This window comes from Lygodium microphyllum, chromosome 19 (assembly GCF_053477565.2).
Source record: "Lygodium microphyllum isolate KBCC chromosome 19, Lygodium_microphyllum_v1.1.10, whole genome shotgun sequence".
NCBI classification, from domain to species: Eukaryota; Viridiplantae; Streptophyta; class Polypodiopsida; order Schizaeales; family Lygodiaceae; genus Lygodium; species Lygodium microphyllum.
In genome coordinates, this window is record NC_141153.1 from 11,956,910 (window position 1) to 11,976,533 (window position 19,624).

Genomic DNA, 19,624 nt, shown 5'->3' on the forward strand with positions numbered 1-19,624 from the left:
GCAAGTTTTTGTTGCTTCAACAGGAAGAGGAAACTGTCCACTACATAGAGCATGCATCATGATGGTGATGTGTTTCCGCCATTGTGGAATGAACTTCTTATGGAAAGTGGCTTTGCTTATGATAAATTCCAACTCTTTAGTGGAAGAAGGAACTTTACAAGCATCCATTGAATTCTTCTCTTCTTGGCAATGCCATTTCCTTCATTTTCAGCCTCTTCTGGTGCTTGTTGATGGCAAGTTTCCCCGGCTGCGCACCAAAAACATGGAGCCCCGAGAGGAAAACCAAGGAAAAGGGAATTCTCTTGCAAGAAAATCTATCTTGTAACATCAACAAGCTTGTTTATCATGTTTCATATGATCACAATGAAGAAAAGAACACCAGGCACAACAAATCTTCATGCAGCATCATGTAGATCTCCCACGGTTTTTAATAGAATCAACCATATTCTTCAATATCTTTACAAAATCCATCAATAGAACAAAGAAAGCAAAGGAATACACCATCTTTGAATGGAAATACATCACATAGTATTCATATTCAATATCTTCATAGTCTTCTCTCTCAATCTCTCATATACAATCACTCTGTTTGAGTAGAATTGGCTATCTCTGACTCTCTCTCTCTCTCTCTCCATCAATAATACATCATGTCCTCACTACAATCTCTCAAAATCACCCTCAATAATCCTTCTTAGGTCGTGGATACCCCTCCCAAGAGGTATGTCTGATATGAAGAGTCACCAGAGCCACTACAGTGTCCTTTCATAGCTCACTACTGTCACTTCACTCTAGTCTTCACTTGAGTCTTCAGCAGCTACTTCTTTTACTTCTTTTAGCTCTTTTGCACTTGTATTCACCTCTTTCCAAGGCTAGAAAACTTTCCCAAGCTACACTCTCATCCATCAGAACACATATAGAAGCATGCAGAACAGTCACAGAACAGTACCAAAGCAGCTACAGTATAGAACATAACAGAGACTCTACAGAAGACCTACAGAAGGTTACAGAAGGTCATCAAAACCACATAACTCATACTCAAACCATTACAAACTCTCACAAACCATTCAATAAACTTTCACAAGATCTCAATCTTCATCAATCAATACTCCATCCCTCCTTACAGAAGACAGTCAGAACAAAACAGACCAAAGCAGAACAAAACATAAGGTATACAGAACCTATCAGAACATCACAAAACCACTAATAAACATTATGATATTCCAAAACACAATCAATATCATCCAAAACACTCTCAAACTACTTTTAAACCAATCAATCATCTCATAAAATCAACCATTCAGCTCTCAAAAACAACAAAAATCAACCAAAAAACAAGTCATTTCAAAACTCAACATATGACGATCACCTCAAAGTGCTACGTAGGGTTAAGTTATGATAAAATTCTGCCTAGTATTGCACTTGGGTTGCTGACTTAATACTTCCAATCTTAAAGGTCCTGCCCACATTCACGGAATGTTTGGGTTAGCTAAACGCCCATGCAAGAATGATCTAGGGTTCTTACCCTAAGGATCAGTTGGCCAAATGCTAGGTCTCTGCAAGGAATTTAGGAACCCTAGGGCCAAAGTGTTAACAACTTAGTAGGGTTAAGGTTTGGTTGGGTCAAGAGGACTTCCAAGCCCTTATCTTGATCAAAGGTATTCTTGATTCTTGATCAAGAAAGACCGTACAAAGAAAGATATAATCCCACAAGTGAGATACTGACACAAGCTGCAACGCCGTACGATTTTGTGCTTAAATCACAAAATAGTATTGCCATTCCTTAGAACAGGGTTGGCGAGTTCTAAGTACAAGTCTAATTTTCTAGAGGATGAGTAGTCATCGTGCTACATCACCCTTCCTCGGGGCTGATTTTCCAAGTCATGGTAATTATGAATTGCCTGGCAAGCAACAATCAAGTGAGGACAACAGGGTTGTCCAGGATTTATTGAACATAATATATGGAAACCTAAAGTAGTGACAATTTGGGTTAACAGGGTATAAACCCTAACCCAAGGAAAGAGGGTAAACAAGCAAGTCAGCTTACGAAACCCTTGGGATCTTGCCAAGTTGAAATTGATCCAGGATCGAATGTTGGAAGCATTCGGGAAGAAGGAATCACACCTTAGCAGATGGCCGTACAAATGACCACTGGAATGCTCGTGATTGTACACTTAGGAGCACTGTTTGTTCTTCTTTGCTCAAGGAACTAATGCTGGAAAATAACTAATGCTTCAGGTTGAAAGCCTGGAGGGAGAGGCAACATCAGTTACCTCCAACAGTCTGCCTGACCCGATCTAAGGGGGTTATTAGCCGCACCGTGTATGTGGACCGAACCCACCGCAACAAGTCTCTCCGTGGGTGCTACTTGGATCAGGAGGATGCTTGGGTGCTAGGGGAGGCTCTGGCTGTAAATCCCTTGCCTCTGGATCCTGCACAAGAGGCCGATGTGACTTGAGATGGGATCTCAAGGCCCACATATCAGTCAACGGGCGGAACTTGGGATAGTGATCCCTGAGGATTGTTGGAATAGCCTTCGGGCGGATTGTATGATGTATTCCAAAGACTGTTAAATAAAGATCAAATGTTGAAAAGAAACTTGCTTGACATTGTTTTTCTATGTCAGTGCCTAAGTTACGTGAAGAAACCAATGATTAATTGGTTAATTAAAGAAGTTGTTTTTGCTTGTTAAACTAAATGTGGTAGGTAATTAGATAACTAAAGCAACCCGAGGAAAGTACAATGGACATGACCCTGGGTCCGTCCTACGGAAGGGTGATCCCAATTGGCCGATAACTTTTCTCTAAGGAATTGACAGCAGGGTAATAATGACCTAGAATCTAGAGTGCTAAAGTCTCAATTTATATTATTTTAGGGGAATGAAATGGGACTATGCCTTACCGACAGAGAGGTCGAGCTTCGCATCCCTCTCATTTTCCATTCTCCTTGAACCAAGTGCAGTATAAATCCGCTTCGACCCTGATGTTTTTGTGTAAAGTAGTTCGTCTAGGGTTCGACGCTAGCTACCATTTTAGGAACTTGACCATTAGAAAAACCCTGATTCAGGTCGGTCCTAAGTGGGAACGGTCGGAATGCTTCCGCTTCATGGTAGACTCGGGAAGACCTAGATCGCAAACCCCATGACATTCCTTGGGAGTGCCGGGCGGCGCTTTCTAAACTCTCTTCCCCATGGGCTGCTAAGATGTGTCCTGCAAGTGGACAGGGGGACACGTTACAGTTGGTATCAGAGCAAACCAACAGGATCTAATATTTACAGGAAATTTTAATGAGGGGAAGTAGAGCAATGTTGCTGTTGAGAACATTTCCTTACTTACTTATTGATGCTGGCCTGCAAAGTCGCGAAGCATGGAATAAATTCTCAGTGTTCCAGGTTATGTTTATGATTGCAATGCATGCTTCGGATTATCGACGGAGGCTAAGTATGATGAATATCCTAGACTGTATCTACAATCCTTCGCCCCTATACGTGGAATGGAGATGGGCGGGTGATTCAAGAATTTACTACATAGTTGCCCACCAACTTGCATACCTTCGGACCAACTTGAAGAGAATCAAGTGGATGGAGGACTTAAAGATCGTGAAGCTGTTCATCTTTGTCAAGGCTCACGCAAATGCAACCCTACATGTCGGTGGTCGGAAGGTCAAGCAGAACAAGTATATGTACGAGGAAGTGACTCGAATAATCCCTGCTGACAAAATCAAGGTGCTAGGACGTTATGAGAGAAATGGGTATCAAAGGAAGGGATACCCCAAGCTTCCTATGACGTATCGATTCCTGAAAATCCATGACCTCATTCTGTATTATTACTCAGTTCCCGTAGCCGAATGTAACACAATCTTATTCTCCCCAAACTGATGTACCAATCAACTTGTTCTACCTTCCCAAAATAAGTGTACTTGAAAGGGCTATGCCCATATGAATGAATAAGATTTTTTTTATCACTATATGTCATGGCTGTGAGTGTTGGTAAAGGAGTTAAGTGATTAGGTCACTTGGCTAAAAGTTGAACTGGGCTTATTAATGTAATATGAGAAACGTTTAGCAAGTAATTAACGTAAAGAATCTTAATGCCCAGGCACAACCTCAAGTGTAGATTCCTAGTCCAACCCCTAGACCAAGTATAGTTGTAATTCAAGAGAAGAAGTTTCTTTTCAAACAAATCAAGCCACCTAAATTTGATGGTAAGGGAAGGACCGTCCAAACTGACGCCAAGGTCTGGAGGATCAAATCCATGGAGGATTACTTTGAAGCAGCAGGTATTGCACCCGCCAACCGAGCTATGCTTGCCAAGCTGAAGCTTACTGGTGAAGCAAGACTTTGGTGGAAGCAATGGTGCAGAGACCAAGGGATCTCGAAAGGGTCACTTACTTGGGAGAAGCTTAAAAGAGCTGTGTGAGGGAGATATCTACCCCCTCCCTACTGCACACAGAAGATGAACGAATTTTATGAATTAAAACACCTTGGACTATCCCTGGATGCATAGTATTCAAAGTTCGTCTCTCTCTTGAAGTCCGCGCCACAAATGAATATGACACAATAGGTGTCAAAGTTTTGTGCCGAATTAAACCCACCCATAAATACCTGCCTGGAATCAATGCACTCAATAGACCTTCAAGACACGCTCATTCGAGGTGCACCCATAATAGAGGAGATATAGACCAAGCCAAGGAATAACAAGACTTGGTCTTACAAGGATCAAAACAAGGGAATGTATAAGTCTCAGGCTAAGAGGACGTAGGGCCAAAATCAGGCACAAAGGAAGAAAGATAAGGCCAACACTGTCAACAATTTCATTCCTACCCAAGGTAATGGCCGCAATCTCCGTTGCTTCCATTGCAACGAGCCTGGTCACTTTAAAAGGCAATGTCCCAAGCTTAGCAAAGGACAACGTCAAGGGCCATTTCAAGGAGCCACCCATGGACAAGGAACCACTGTCATGGCCAGAGGGAGAACCTCCAGTGTTGCCAACAAGGAGCTGGGTGATGAAGAAGATCCAACCATGGAAGCTGACATTGAGAGGGCAACCGTTCATGCCACTCTTCACAAGAAAGGTCCGAATCGCCAATTCTCGGTGATTCAAACTCCATCGCACTATCAAGGTAAAAGCTTCAAAACCTTGATTGATTGTGGCAGTACACATTGCTTCATTTCACCAGTCTATGCAAAAAGATTAGGAATAGCCACAAAAGATGCACCTACCTTACTTGTGGAATTAGCAAATGGTTGTGAGGTCTCTTATACTAGGCAAACTGCTAAGGTGAAATTCCTACTGGGTGGAAAGTCAACTTCGGTCAGATTCAGGGTAATGAACCTAGGTATCCACGAATGTTTGCTCGATATGGATTGGCTAATATCCAATGATGCCCACATTCACTGTGGAAAGGACCAAGTTTCCTTTTGAAATTCTGAAGGGGAACTAGTCACAACTCAAGGAGAGGCTGGGAAGCCAAAAATTCAACTAGCCAAAGCAACACGGATAATAAAAGGAGTTAGAAAGGGGCTACCTGTCTATTTGATTAAACTAAATAAGCTAGATTAGAATCAGGAATCTAGGGAAGAACCTTCATGGTTAAAGGAATATGCAGACGTGTTTCCTGAAGAGCTAACAGAACTTCCTCCTCAAAGGGAAGTCGATCACGAAATCAAGCTAGCGCTAGGAGCTACACCAATCGCAAAGAGACCATATAGAATGTCCATCCCGGAAGCGATCAAGCTGAAGGAGCAACTCAAGTAGCTGTTAGACCAAGGCTACATCTGTCCTAGCAGTTCGCCATGGGGAGCTCCAGTGCTGTTCCAGAAGAAGAAAGATGGAATGCTCCGACTATACATTGACTATAGAGGGTTGAATCAATCAACCATTCAAAACAAATACCCCATTCCAAGAATAGATGAACTTCTTGACCGTCTTCAAGGTGCAAAGATCTTCTCTAAGACTGATCTCAGGTCTGGGTATTATCAGATAAGGATCAAAGAAGAGGATATCCCAAAGACAACATTCAGCACAAGGTATGGACACTTTGAATTCCTAATCATGTCATTCGGGCTAACAAATGCTCCTGCTACCTTCAACAGGTTAATGCATGATATCTTTAGGCCTTATCTGGATGACTTCGTACTCGTCTTCTTTGACGATACCCTAGTCTACTCCAAGCAGGAAAAAGAACCCCAGCTTTGCATTGTTCTTGAAACAATGAGGGCACACAAGCTTTATGCCAAGAATAAGAAGTGTGCATTTTTCAAGTGACAAATTGAATATCTGGGATTCATTGTATCAGCAGAAGGAATTTCAGTAGATACGGCCAAGGTCAGAGACGTTCTGGAGTGGCAAACACCAACTTCTGTCAAAGAAATACGTAGTTTTCTTGGATTGACAGGATGGTACAGGGTCTTTATCAAGAACTATGCCTTGATTGCACCACCTCTGACTGATCTACTAAAGAAGCAAGTATCAATTGTATGGTCGCCTGCTGAACAGTCTAGCTTTGACAAACCAAAGCAAAGCTTGGTATCAACACCCATCCTGAAACTTTTGGATCTTAGTAAGAAGTTTGAAGCGATAACCGATGTTAGCGCACTAGCCTTAGGATGTGTGCTCATGCAAGAAGGTCATCCTGTAGCATACTCTTCAAGGAAACTGAAGAGCCATGAAAGGAACTATGCTACCCACGATCTGGAGTTGTTGGCTGTCATCCATGCTCTCAAACTTTGGAGACACTACTTGCTGGGTAACAAATTTACCTGAACCATAAGAGTCTTAAATGGATTTTCACCCAGAATGAGCTCAATATGAGGCAACGTCGATGGATTGAAGTGCTGGAGGAATATGATTTTGAAATCAAATACCGGCCTGGAAAGGAGAATGTAGTTGCCGATGCACTCAGTCCTCACAAGGCTATTTTGAATTCTCTAATTTTGCAAGATCCATCAACAGCAAGATCTCTAGCCATAAAGGTACCCATGCCAAACAACCCAATTCTTGAGCTAGCTAGAGAAGAGGTATTCCATGACCCAACCTATCAGAAATTGCTAAGGGAGATCCCCATCAAAGATCAAGACCCAAAGCTACAAGCAAAGTATCAAGAATTCTCTATCAATAGTGGACTTGTCTACCATAGGACGAGATTATGTATATCGGCAAGCCAATCACTCAAGCAGAAGATACTTTGGGAAGCCCATGATTCCCCTTTCTCAGGACATCCTGGCTATGCCAAGACCCTCAATGGAGTCATAAAGAGCTATTACTGGGATAGGCTCAAAGGTGACGTTCTCAAATATGTCACTGAATGTTTGTCTTGTCAACGCATTAAGGCTGAACATGTCAAAATGCCAGGGAAATTGCAACCACTTGACATTCCCCAAATGAAATGGGAATTCATCAGTATGGACTTTGTTGTTGGCTTGCCCCAAGTTCAAGGAGGATACAACTCCATTATGGTTGTGGTTGATATGCTCACCAAGGTTGCACATCTTATCCCTGTTAAGACAAACTATAAAGCCTCAGACATCGCAAGGTTATTCATCAAGGAAATATTCGAACTGCATGGGTTACCCAGAAAAATCATTAGTGATCGTGACTCTCTCTTCACCTCACACTTCTGGAGGGCTATCTTCGAGGCCATTGGGACTCAACTCTATTTCAGTACAGCTTACCATCCCCAAACTAATGGTCAAATAGAACGAGTCAACCAAGTCATTGAAGATATACTTAGGGCACATTGTTATCGCGAACCCAAAAAGTGGATTCAATATTTACCACTGGTTGAATTTGCCTACAATGCTTCTTACCAACAAAGCATTCAGATGACCCCTTTTCAAGCATTGTATGGGCACGATTGTCGTAGTCCTTTGAGCTTTTCAGATCCAACCTTGAGGGTTGAAGCTTCAAAGTAGATATTGGAAGACATGGATGACCAAATCAAGTCAATAAGACATTACATCCAAGCCACCAAGGATAGTCAGAAGGCCTACGCAGACTTGAAATGTCAAGACAGATCCTTCCTTGAAGGCGATATATTCTTCATTCACGTACATCCAAAGAAGAGTTCCCTATCCTTGGGTGAATTCAAAAAGCTAAGTCCAAGGTATTGTGGACCCTACAAGATTCTCAAGTGCCTAGGGCCTAATGCTTACAGACTGCAACTCCCCGAAAACCTAAAAGTTTATAATGTATTCCATATCAGTCTATTGAAAAAGTATGTGCCTAACCCTAGTCATGTGCTTGATGATCAACAAGTTGTAATGCCTAGCCAAGGAGTCCTTGAGCTACGGCCTAACAGGATCTTAGATGTTAGGGAGAGGCATTTGAGATCCAGGACCTTGAGAGAATACCTCATCCAGTGGAAAGATTACCCTGAAGAGGATGCCACTTGGATGGATGAAAGTACTCTCAACCAACAATACCCCTAGATCTTCTTGAGATGAGGACATCTCGATTCCTCTCAGGGGGAGAGAATGTAATTTTTCCGCTGCGAAATATTCAAGACCCTAAATCTCGCGCAAAAGCGATTCAAAGCAACTTCCCGCAACAAAAAAAACCTTGGGCTAAGTGCTCCACCCTCGCGCATTAATAAACTCCAGCCTGCATTGTGCATAAGAGACCGTGGCTAAAAACCCGTAGTTCACCGCGGGAACACCCCTCCAAGGGAAAAAGGATAATGGATAATTTTTGCAAATTTTTTTAAACTCCTCTCCCCTTCAGCCATTGCATGGCGGCGAGAGGGAGTATGAGTATGTGTGGAGTAGGGAGGAGCATGGGGAGGGGAACATGCTGCCTGCCACTTGTGTGGCTACCCCCCCCCTTCATACTATATATGAACCCCCCTCCCCAAGCTTGAGGGGAGGAAGGAAGGAACAAATCATACTGTTGTTGCCGTGAGGAGCGTCGCCTGCTGCCGCCACCGGGTCTACTACCGCCTGCTGCTGCGCCCATCGCCTTCACCACCACCATCATCATCATCATCATTATCATCATCGTCGTCACCTCCCGCATCATCAACCCCAATCATCATTCTCTCTCCACGTCATCCCTGTGTTCAGAGCTTGGAAGCTTCTAATTGGAAGCTTCTATCGAAGCTTCCATAGGCATTGTTCACCCATGCCTTCCCGGGCTTTAAAAATCGTGATTGCAAGACCCAAATTCCTACGCGGAAGAGGAGAATCTCGAACAGTAGTACCCTCGAAGTGCATAAGGGAGCCAAGGAAGATTCGTTGCGTCGAAATCTATTGCATCAATGGCTCCTAAGCAAAATGCAAGAGGAGCACACACGGGAGCTTCCACCCCGAGTACGCAAGTGGACAACACTCCGATTCTTAATGCCCAGGTTCCGATAATATTTCCGCATGGAAAAGAGGCATTAAGCATGTTTAATTCTCGTAGGGAAGTTTAAATGCATTAGGAAATTTATTTACTCATTCGATCTACATTTAGTTGCATGTCGTGTATTTGCAATTTCTTGCACTTCCATGGTCAAGGGTAGCTGCAAATTCTAAACGTATGATGCATAAGTTAAAAGACGAAATTGTGCATCTCCCAAAGGAAAAGATTTATGAACTTGATATTATGCAATTCGCATGCAACATTAGTTAGAATTTAGGTTGCGATAAGCTGTAGAAGAAGGATTAAATCAACCATGTATTCATTAGCATCTCGTCACGAAAGAATGATGCATCCATGCATAGAAGCTCTTTATCAAAGTTCAAAATTGGGAAAGGATGCATTTTTCATTAAAAGACTAAAGCCTTGAATTTGATGCATATACGTGGGATTTACAAGAAGTAGTTTTGAATGTCAAATAATATCGTTTAGGGCAAGACAAAGAAAGATCATTGTAGATCTTATAGGTGCATAGAAGGAAAAGGTCTATGGTCTTGAAATCGCATATTTGCATGAAATGATGCATCTCACCTATCTTGCAGTTACTTACATCTTTTAGGGGAAAGTACTTGCTAATTTAGAAGAAAGTAATTGCATATTTAAAGTGAAGATCATCTTTACTCGCGGGTTGGTTGGATCAACTAAGTAATCCACATATAGTTGAGTAGCTTACATGAAAATCATAGAGGTACGATTAGACTGCATATGACAATCACCTCAAAGTGCTAGGTAGGGTTAAGTTATGATAAAATTCTGCCTAGTATCGCACTTGGGTTGCCGACTTAATACTTCCAATCTTAAAGGTCCTACCCACATTCACAGAATGTTTGGGTTAGCTAAACGCCCATGCAAGAATGATCTAGGGTTCTCACCCTAAGGATCAATGGGCCAAATGCTAGGTCTCTACAAGGAATTTAGGAACCCTAGGGCAAAGCGTTAACGGCCTAGTAGGGTTAAGGTTGGGTTGGGTCAAGAGGACTCCCAAGCCCTTATCTTGATCAAGAAAGACCGTACGAAAAAAGATATAATCCCACAAGTCAGATACTGACACAAGCTGCAACGTCGTACGATTTTGTGTCTAAATCACAAAATAGTATTGCCACTCCTTACAACAGGGTTGGCGAGTTCTGAGTACAAGTCTAATTTTCTAGAGGATGAGTAGTCATCCTGCTACATCACCCTCCCTCGGGGCTGATTTGCCAAGTTAGGGTAATTATGAATTGCCTGGCAAGCCAATCATGTGAGGACAATGGGGTTGTCCAAGATTTATTTACCATAATATATGGAAACCTAAAGTAGTGACAATTTGGGTTAACAGGGTATAAACCCTAACCCAAGGAAAGAGGGTAAACAAGCAAGTCAGTTTACGAAACCCTTGTGATCTTGCCAAGTCAAAATTGATCCAGGATCGAATGCTGGAAGTATTCGAGAAGAAGGAATCACACCTTAGTAGATGGCCGTACAAATGACCACTGGAATGCTCGTGATTGTACACTTAGGAGCACTGTTTGTTCTACTTTGCTCAAGGAACTAATGCTAGAAAATAACTAATGCTTCAGGTTGAAAGCCTGGAGGGAGAGGCATCATCAGTTACCTCCGACTGTCTACCTGACCCTATCCAAGGGGATTGTTAGCCGCACCGAGTACGTGGACCAAACCCGCCGTGAGAGGTCTCTTCGTGGGTGTTACTTGGAGTAGGAGGACGCTTGGGTGCTAGGGGAGGCTCTTGTCGTAAATCCCTTGCCTCCAAATCCTGCACAAGAGACCGACATGACTCGAGATGGGATCTCGAGGCCCGCATAATAGTCAACGAAGTTGGGATAGCGATCCCTGAGGATTGCCGGAATAGCCTTCGAGCAGATTATATGATGTATTCCAAAGACTGTTAAATAAAGATCAAATGTTGAAAAGGAACTTGCTTGACATTGTTTTTCTATGTCAATGCCTAAGTTACGTGAAGGAACCAGTGATTAATTGGTTAATTAAAGAAGCTGTTTGTGCTTGTCAAACTAAATGTGGTAGGTAATTAAGTAACCAAAGCAACTCGAGGAAAGTGCGGTGGACGTGACCCTGGGTCCGTCCTATGGAAGGGTGGTCTCAGTTGGCCAGGAACTTTTCTCAAAGGAATTGACAGCAAGGTAACAATGACCTAGAATCTAGAGTGCTAGAGTCCCGATTTATACTATTTTAGGGGAACGAAATGGGACTATGCCTTACGCGCAGAGAGGTCGAGCTTCGCATCCCTCTCGTTTCCCATTCTCCTTGAACCAAGTGCAATATAAATCCGCTTCGACCCTAATGTTTCTGCATAAAGTGGTTCGTCTGGGGTTAGACGCTAGCTACCATTCTAGGAACTTGAACATTAGGAAAACCATGATTCAGGTCGGTCCTAAGTGGAAACGGCCAGAATGCTTCCGCTTCGTGGCAGACTCGCAAAGACCTAGATTGCAAACCCCGTGACATTCCTTGGGAGTGCCGGGCGGTGCTTTCTAGACTCTCTTCCCGATGTGCTACTAAGACGTGTCCTGCAAGTGGACAGTGGGACACGCTACACCTGTGTCCACAAGAATATAGGCAACTTTGCCATTTACAAGTCCTTTGAGCGGAAGAGTATTTTCACATCTACTACCTGTCCATGCATCATGAGATTCAAACATATCATAGAAGAACCATTTGAGTCAAAATGGAGCCCATCCATTGGATCATAAAACTCTTCATTTCTAACTACATCTTCATGTGGCTTGTGTACTATAGATAAGCTGACATTTAAAAAGTTCACTTTCATTCACTTTCTTATATGATCCCTCTTCTATGATCATGCTGATTTTTGCTCCCTTTGACTTGCACTTTGTCTTATGGTCAAGGGTTAATTTCTCTCCACACGTAAAGCATAAACCTTTGAAATACATCTCTTTCAACTTCTCATTAGATCCATGCTTTCCTTGTGAGTTATTGGATATAGGTTCCCCTCCAAAATCTATACTTTTAAAATTTGATTTAAATTAGTATTAGGCCTTAGATTTATTCATTGTTTTGTGCTATAAACTATAGGGAAATTTAGAACCTTGTTGTAAGAATTTTGGAACATGCTCTCTTGTCTATATGACTCCCTTTATTGGCTGAAGTGATGCCGCAACCTTGAAGATTGATTTAAAAATATACTGTTTGCAATTTTGGGCTAAAATGATGACATGTCTCTAGGGCACTTTAGGTTGTACCGTTCAACAAGTTGAGTTGCTTCATATATGTTCTTGTGTTGTATTGCACCCGCCTCCAAAGAAAGATGTAAATTAGTCTATAAATGTAATTCAACTTGGCTATATCGGCGATATTTTCTACATACATGGATAAATTCAAAAACATATTTGAATAATCCCATGCGGACATTCCCCCTTTTCCTCAAGTCATACTATTTCCTATGCAACTTTTCCTTCTCCATTAAAAATATAAATACATCAAATATTACCCACTTGAATTCGTCCCACGTATTAAACTCTTCCCCAATCTTTTGCATATATCTCCACGAAGTATGGGCCTGACAACCTTCAAGGTGAAGGATTGTGCAATAAATTGTAGCTTCGTTGCTTCTTGGGTAAAGAATAAAGTACATTTCAAGCTTATTGATCCATTCTTCCTATTCCATAGATAAATATTTATCTCCCTTGAAGTTGATGATGTTGATTTTCTCTTTATATTCACAATCGTTGTAGGGGGGCTAATTGGAATATTCATCATTGTAGGGGGGCTAATTGGATTTTCTCTTTATATTCACAATCTTAATGATTGTTGTCACCAAGAGTCTTTGTTCCATGAATATTGCTTATAATAGGGTTATCTATTTTGATTTCTATCAAACCCTTGATGAGGTGATTAACTATTGCCATGACTAGAGGGTCTTTCAAATTATTATTACTTTCTTGAAAGTTGATCATACATTGATCTTCATGTGCTCTCATTTCTATCATTAAGATTGATCTCTACTCTTCTTGGCATGGTAGTGAGCTAAGGATACAATGACTTATAAAAGGGATTGCATCCATGCTTATCATCATCTACTCATACATCCTCTTCATGTTGTTTAGTGTCATTCTTTTGGTTTAATTGAGGCCTTGATTTATTATTGGGCTGATATGAATTGGAATTATATGTATCTTTGAATTTAGAAGACTCCATTTTTAAAAATTGTGAGATCAAGAAGTGGAGTGGAATATGGGTCTTTGGGGGGTGGAACACTACCAATTGTAGGTTGTGTTTCCTACATTCTACTTCCCAAGTCCCTGATAATAGTAATCAACTTATCGAATTCACTATCTGTTGACTTGTTAAGCATGGGTATGCCCCCAAGGATCCCATCATTCATGTTGTTCAACTCTTTTGATAGTTTATGGTATTCGTTTGAGCCTTGAGACACATGAAACTCTACATTTTCAGGATGACTGTGCTAAGCATTAATTGCGCTAGTATCATTCTCATCTTCTTAGTGTTGATTTAGTCCAAGATTAGATCCATCTGGCTCAAATTGGCAAGATTTGATATCCTCATTAATTGTTTCCAAGATATTGTCTTTTATGTTGTTCTTGGCCATCTTGAATATAAATTTGTCTATAGTGATCACCTAGTAATCACAAAAACTCTTCTAACTTTTGATCAAAGCGTCCAAACAAGGTGATTTCTATCTTGAGACCGTGGTAACAAAGTCTGCTATCTAATTATGATCATTGATTTCCATTAAAATCACTTTTAATGGTCCTAGAACCAAATTTAGTTGTGTATCTAGAACTATTCAAGCACCTGTCTAAACCTTGTTTACACCTATAAGTCCACATGTAAGTGATATTTCTTACACATATAAGATACTTGTATAACTTATAGTACCACTCCAAAAGTGGTAGAAATACCCACCAATACCTATATAAGTCTAAAATACCTATCTAAAATTCCCTGTTTGGCTAAAATCCACTTGTAGAGGGCAAAAACCATTTGCATTAACTATATATTTTGTCCCTGTATAAATCTACCATACCCCTATAAATTGCATTAACTATATATTTTGTCCCTGTCAATCTTATATCACCTTGTAAGACATGTAATAATGCTAAGGTAAAATGGGATCACTATAGAGATACAAAATAAAATCCAAATTCAATGCCATAGTATTATCTTCAATTCTCCACCATGCTATACATGTGTGAGGGATAAAATGGCCGAGCACCTACATGGGCTCTATGATTTGGGGTGTGTGCAAAGTTCCTCCCCAAGATGGGTTGTGCACCCCTTCAAGATATTTGATGTGAGGGAAGGCCACCTCTCTTTTGGCTCATATCGCACCCAGCATCTGTTTTTCCTCACTGGCATTTTGACATGGCAATTGCATGCTAGACTAATCAAACAATAGTGCTATGCATGGGCAAAAATAAACATTTGTTCCTTTCAATGAAATGAAGTGGGAATAGGAAATTGAATGAAAGGAATAGGGATTTTATCCCTTTGTAGTGACTTCCTGTATTACAAATATTTTCTCACTTGCCAACTGCATGAATTTCTCATGAGATACATCAATGGATCAATCGAACCAAGAGGGTCAACTTTAAAAATCAAGTGACATTTATGAAATCAATGCATAATCTCAATGGAACATCAGCATTTCAATTGGATTGGATAAGGAAGATTTAGAATATAACCCCACAAGAAAACTTGGATGAGTTCTATGCATTGTCCATAATGACATTCAATCATAGACTATTCTCGATCTTTCTTTTAACAATATGATAGGCTAAACAAATAGATGTAAGAATATTGAAAGAGTGGAAGTTAAAAATACTCTCATAGTTACTAAAGATAGATGTTGAAGCTCAAATTGTCAATCCCAACACTTGATTAGTCACTGCTCCTACATGCCCCTTGTCATAGATGATCAACGCTAATCAAATCCATTCATAAAAGGTGAAACCTTGACTAAGGGTCTTCAATGATTGTTAATCCAGTATCCACTCCCTTAATACAAGCTTTATTGATGAAGATAAATAAAAAAATTTAATGTAATTCTTAAATAATGCATGTTGTTCATATTTTAAGAAGGTGGAAATTCCGAAGATCCCTTCATGGATCAACAATGCAAGCCAAGAACGAGTTGTTGGAGCTTCTCTTTACATCTAAGAAATGAAATAGAACAAATCAAGATTTTAAAAGAAATTTATGGTACCCTATTGTATTGAGGTTCAGGGAAGGGTAATCCCAACCAATCTTCATGTTCTGATAAAAAGTCATTGTTGAATCTTGAATGCAATGAAGTGAGTGATTATTGAAGTGACTGAGCTCCAAAAGCCCCTTGAAATATGCATGGTTCACTATCCTACCATGTTTTACCATAGAGAAATTGGAGAAGAACTTCAAATGATTTAATGACAATGCTTTAATCTTGAACCATTGATGAATGTCAATGAAAGAATGCTTGATGTACTTAAACTCCATGTCTAGGGTTTTTGAAGCTTCATGAAAGCTCAAGGGAAGAATTCTTGTCCAATGCTTCAAAAAGAGAGATGTAAGCTAAGTAGAAAGCTTATTCAAGCTTTAGGCAAGCTTTAATGGAGATGTGAGCCAATGGCATGTGGTGCAATTCCAACAATAGAATGGGATAGTCTTTGTAAAGAGGCTAGAGAATACCTTCAATAATGCTTGTCTAAGCAAACTTACTCTTGCTCCATCAAGAAATTTGAAGTCTTCCTGTAGCACTAATCATCTAGCAATGGAGTTGTGGTTATACATAAACTTCCAGCAGTAGGGCAGCGTAAAGTTTGGGTCCTATTATTTTGCCATATTAGCTACTACTGAAAACTCCTCAAATTAGTGCTCAAATTGTTGCAAATGATATCAAGAAGAAGGCTCAAGAGGTCTTTGATAGTAAAAGGATCATGGTTGAAGGTTATGAGGCCTGAAGATCCATGGAGGTTGAAGGAGCTTGAAGAAGAAAAGAGTAAAGTAAGGTTTTCCTTAAAAGGAACCAGGATTCTAGTCTTCTTCAAACTCTCTGAGTGCCATTTTGTCCACATTATACCAAATTTAGTCCTCTCTAAAAGGTCATGATATACTAACATAGCATCCCAACGACCATTTTTTCCACAACCTTGTCAGTAGTCTCCCCAAAATGGTCATAGTTAAGAATGGTGAAGCATGTCCAACCACAATTATAATGTGATCACACTCTGTGACCAAAATCTAATTGTAGTTCCCTAGCTTCAATCACTCTAACTTAATGTTGACATGAAAACAAACTATCTAACAATATCAAAATCTAAGCTCTGATACCAATGTAAAAGAGCCGAACTCCATAGCCAAAGAAGTATAAAAATGGACTCAAGAAAATATGAAAGCCATGAAAAAGATTGTCATAGCCTATGATCTAATAATTAATATAAAGCATTACACCAATTTTCTCCCTACTATTTAGAGAGCTTGGAACTTCAATCAATTCCTCACAACATCCTAATAATTTTGAATAGAAGAGATCTTAGCATAGATAGTATTTGAAAGGTAGAGCCAAAGTAGAAGCACACAAGCAGAAGCAAGAATTAATGTGAATGGAGCAAGAGAGCAAGAGAGAGAAACACCATATGTAGGAACTCCAACAATCACAACATGTGACTGGCCTTTCCTTATTCAATAGTAGCTAAAAGAATAAAGAATAAAGTGATAGTGATGGGTACCTGTGGTGTGTGAAGTAAATACAAGGGAACTTAAGTGCAGGTGTTTTTACCCCCAACAACCTCCCACTTAAATGCAAATGTGCCTCTTTAGTGAGGAGAGAACAAAGGGAAAAAAAACAATAAAGTACAACAAGTTGAGATATAGACGTCATCTCATCCCACTCCCATCATCTTCCTAAGGAGGAAGGAAAAACATATTGCTAAGAAACTTTTAGTGATCATATCTGCAAGATTCTCGTTAATCAAGATCTTAACAAGCTCAACAAACTTATCCTCTCCCACCTCCTTAATGAAATGATAGCATACTTCAATATGTTTTGTCATTGTATAGAAGTCTAGGTTCTTGGCCAATAGAATATCATGTATAGAATCTAAATGTAGTCTAAGAGTAATAGTAATACCAAGGTCTGCCACTCTGATGGCTAACCATAAGTCCTCCTTGCAAGCCTCAGTGGATGCAATATACTCTAAATCATAGTAGATAAAGCCATTCATTTCTACACCCTAGATATCCAAGAAACAATGCCTCCAACAAAAGTAAAGACATACCAAGAGGTGGACTTCCTACTATCTACATGTTGTGCATAGTCAATGTTAATGTAACCCATAGCTGTAGTATCCTAGGTACTATAGAATATATATATATATCTATAGTGCCTTTTAGGTACCTCATGATACCCTTCATGGCATCTCAATGTCATCGACTAGGTATAGCCATATAGCATGCTACAACTCCCACTGCAAATGCTATGTTAGGACAAGTGGCTATTATGGCATACATCAAACTACTCACTACAGATGTATAAGGGGCCTTGGCCATCTTGGTCTTCTACTCATCTTTGACTAGGGACAACTAGCCTAACTAACCTTCATATGGGAAGGTAAAGAATAATCAATAAGATTAACATCCTACATATAGAATCACTTAAGCACCTTTTGTATATATACTTATTGTGATAGGTAAAGGAGCCCTCAGAGAAATCACATGTGATATGCATACTAAGCATATGTGAGGCCTATCCCATAATCAACATATCATCGACATAGAGTACCAAGATAATAAGGCTACCATCACAAGCCTTCTTTGTGTAAAGACATGGATCCATATCAATGCAAGTATGTTATTATGAATGCATGAAAGCATTGAACTTATGGTACCATTCCCTAGGTGTTTGTTTAAGGCCATAAAGGCTCTTTCTCCACTTACACACTAGGTGTTCATTACCCTTTTCATAAACTCATGCAAGTCTTCATGTAGAAAAGTCGGTTTCACATCCATTTGATAAACGTGCAAACCTAATTACACAATTAAGCCCAAAACCAATCATAGGGTAGTCATTTTGACTACAAGAGAAAGGGATTCATCATAGTCAACACCATGCTCCTCTTTAAAAACCTTAGCAACCAATCTAGCCTTATATGCTAGCTTGGGGCATCTAGGGGTACTCTTCAACTTTGTATACCTACTTGCATGGCAATGTATGTTTCCGATTAGGCAAAGAACCAAATCCCATGTATGGTTTTTCTACAGTGAATCAAACTTGCACTGCATGGTTCTCACCGACCAAGAGTGACTATCACCTCTATACATGGCCTCCTTATAAGTAAGGGGCTCACTAGAATCTATCTCTATAGCATAGTCTATGGAGGGTGCAAACCGATCAAGTTAACATCTATGTCTACTAGACCGATGGGATATGCAACTTGTACATCTTATCCAACATCATGATCATGGGCCGTTGGAACATCAATTGTATACTATCTAGCATGCTATATAATAACAAGAGGCTCCTCCTAAAACATCACCTTGTGCACTATACCTCAACTACTTGCTCATGCTGCTTATACATTTTCTTCTCATGGAAAACAACATCATGACTATGATAACCTTCTAAGCCTGCAGATCCCATAGATGATAGCCCATCTCACCTACATTTCCATAACCAAAAAAGATGCATTTCACTAACTTAGAATCCAACTTATTGTGTTTCTGGGTATATGGCAGAAATCCTCACGTCCAAAGACTCTAAGATGAGCATATGAGGAAGGTTTTCCGAAGCATATCTCCTTTGTAATATGGTAACCAATAGCAATGCATGGGAATCTATTTGTCAATTCTATAGCAAGAGTAATTGCCTCAACCCACAAATGTTGCGGTAAGCCTATGTGACTATGCATACATTAGACTCTTTCTTGAATGGTCCAATTCATGCACTTTGCAATACCATTCTAGGTAGGGCATATGGGGTGATCAACTAACACTGAATACCCCTCTCATCAAAAAACTGCTCAAATGCTTTAGAGACATGCTCACCCCCATTGTTAGACCTTAGACACTTCAGCCTATATCTAAATTGGTTCTAAATAAGAGCAAGCCAATGCTAAAAGGTAGATAAGACATCTAAATTTTGCTTGACAGGATATTCCCAAAATTTATGTGAATAATCATCAAATAACATAGCAAAGTACTTTATGCCACCCAATGACTGAGAGGGCATGGAACCACATACATCAAAATACACAAGAGCT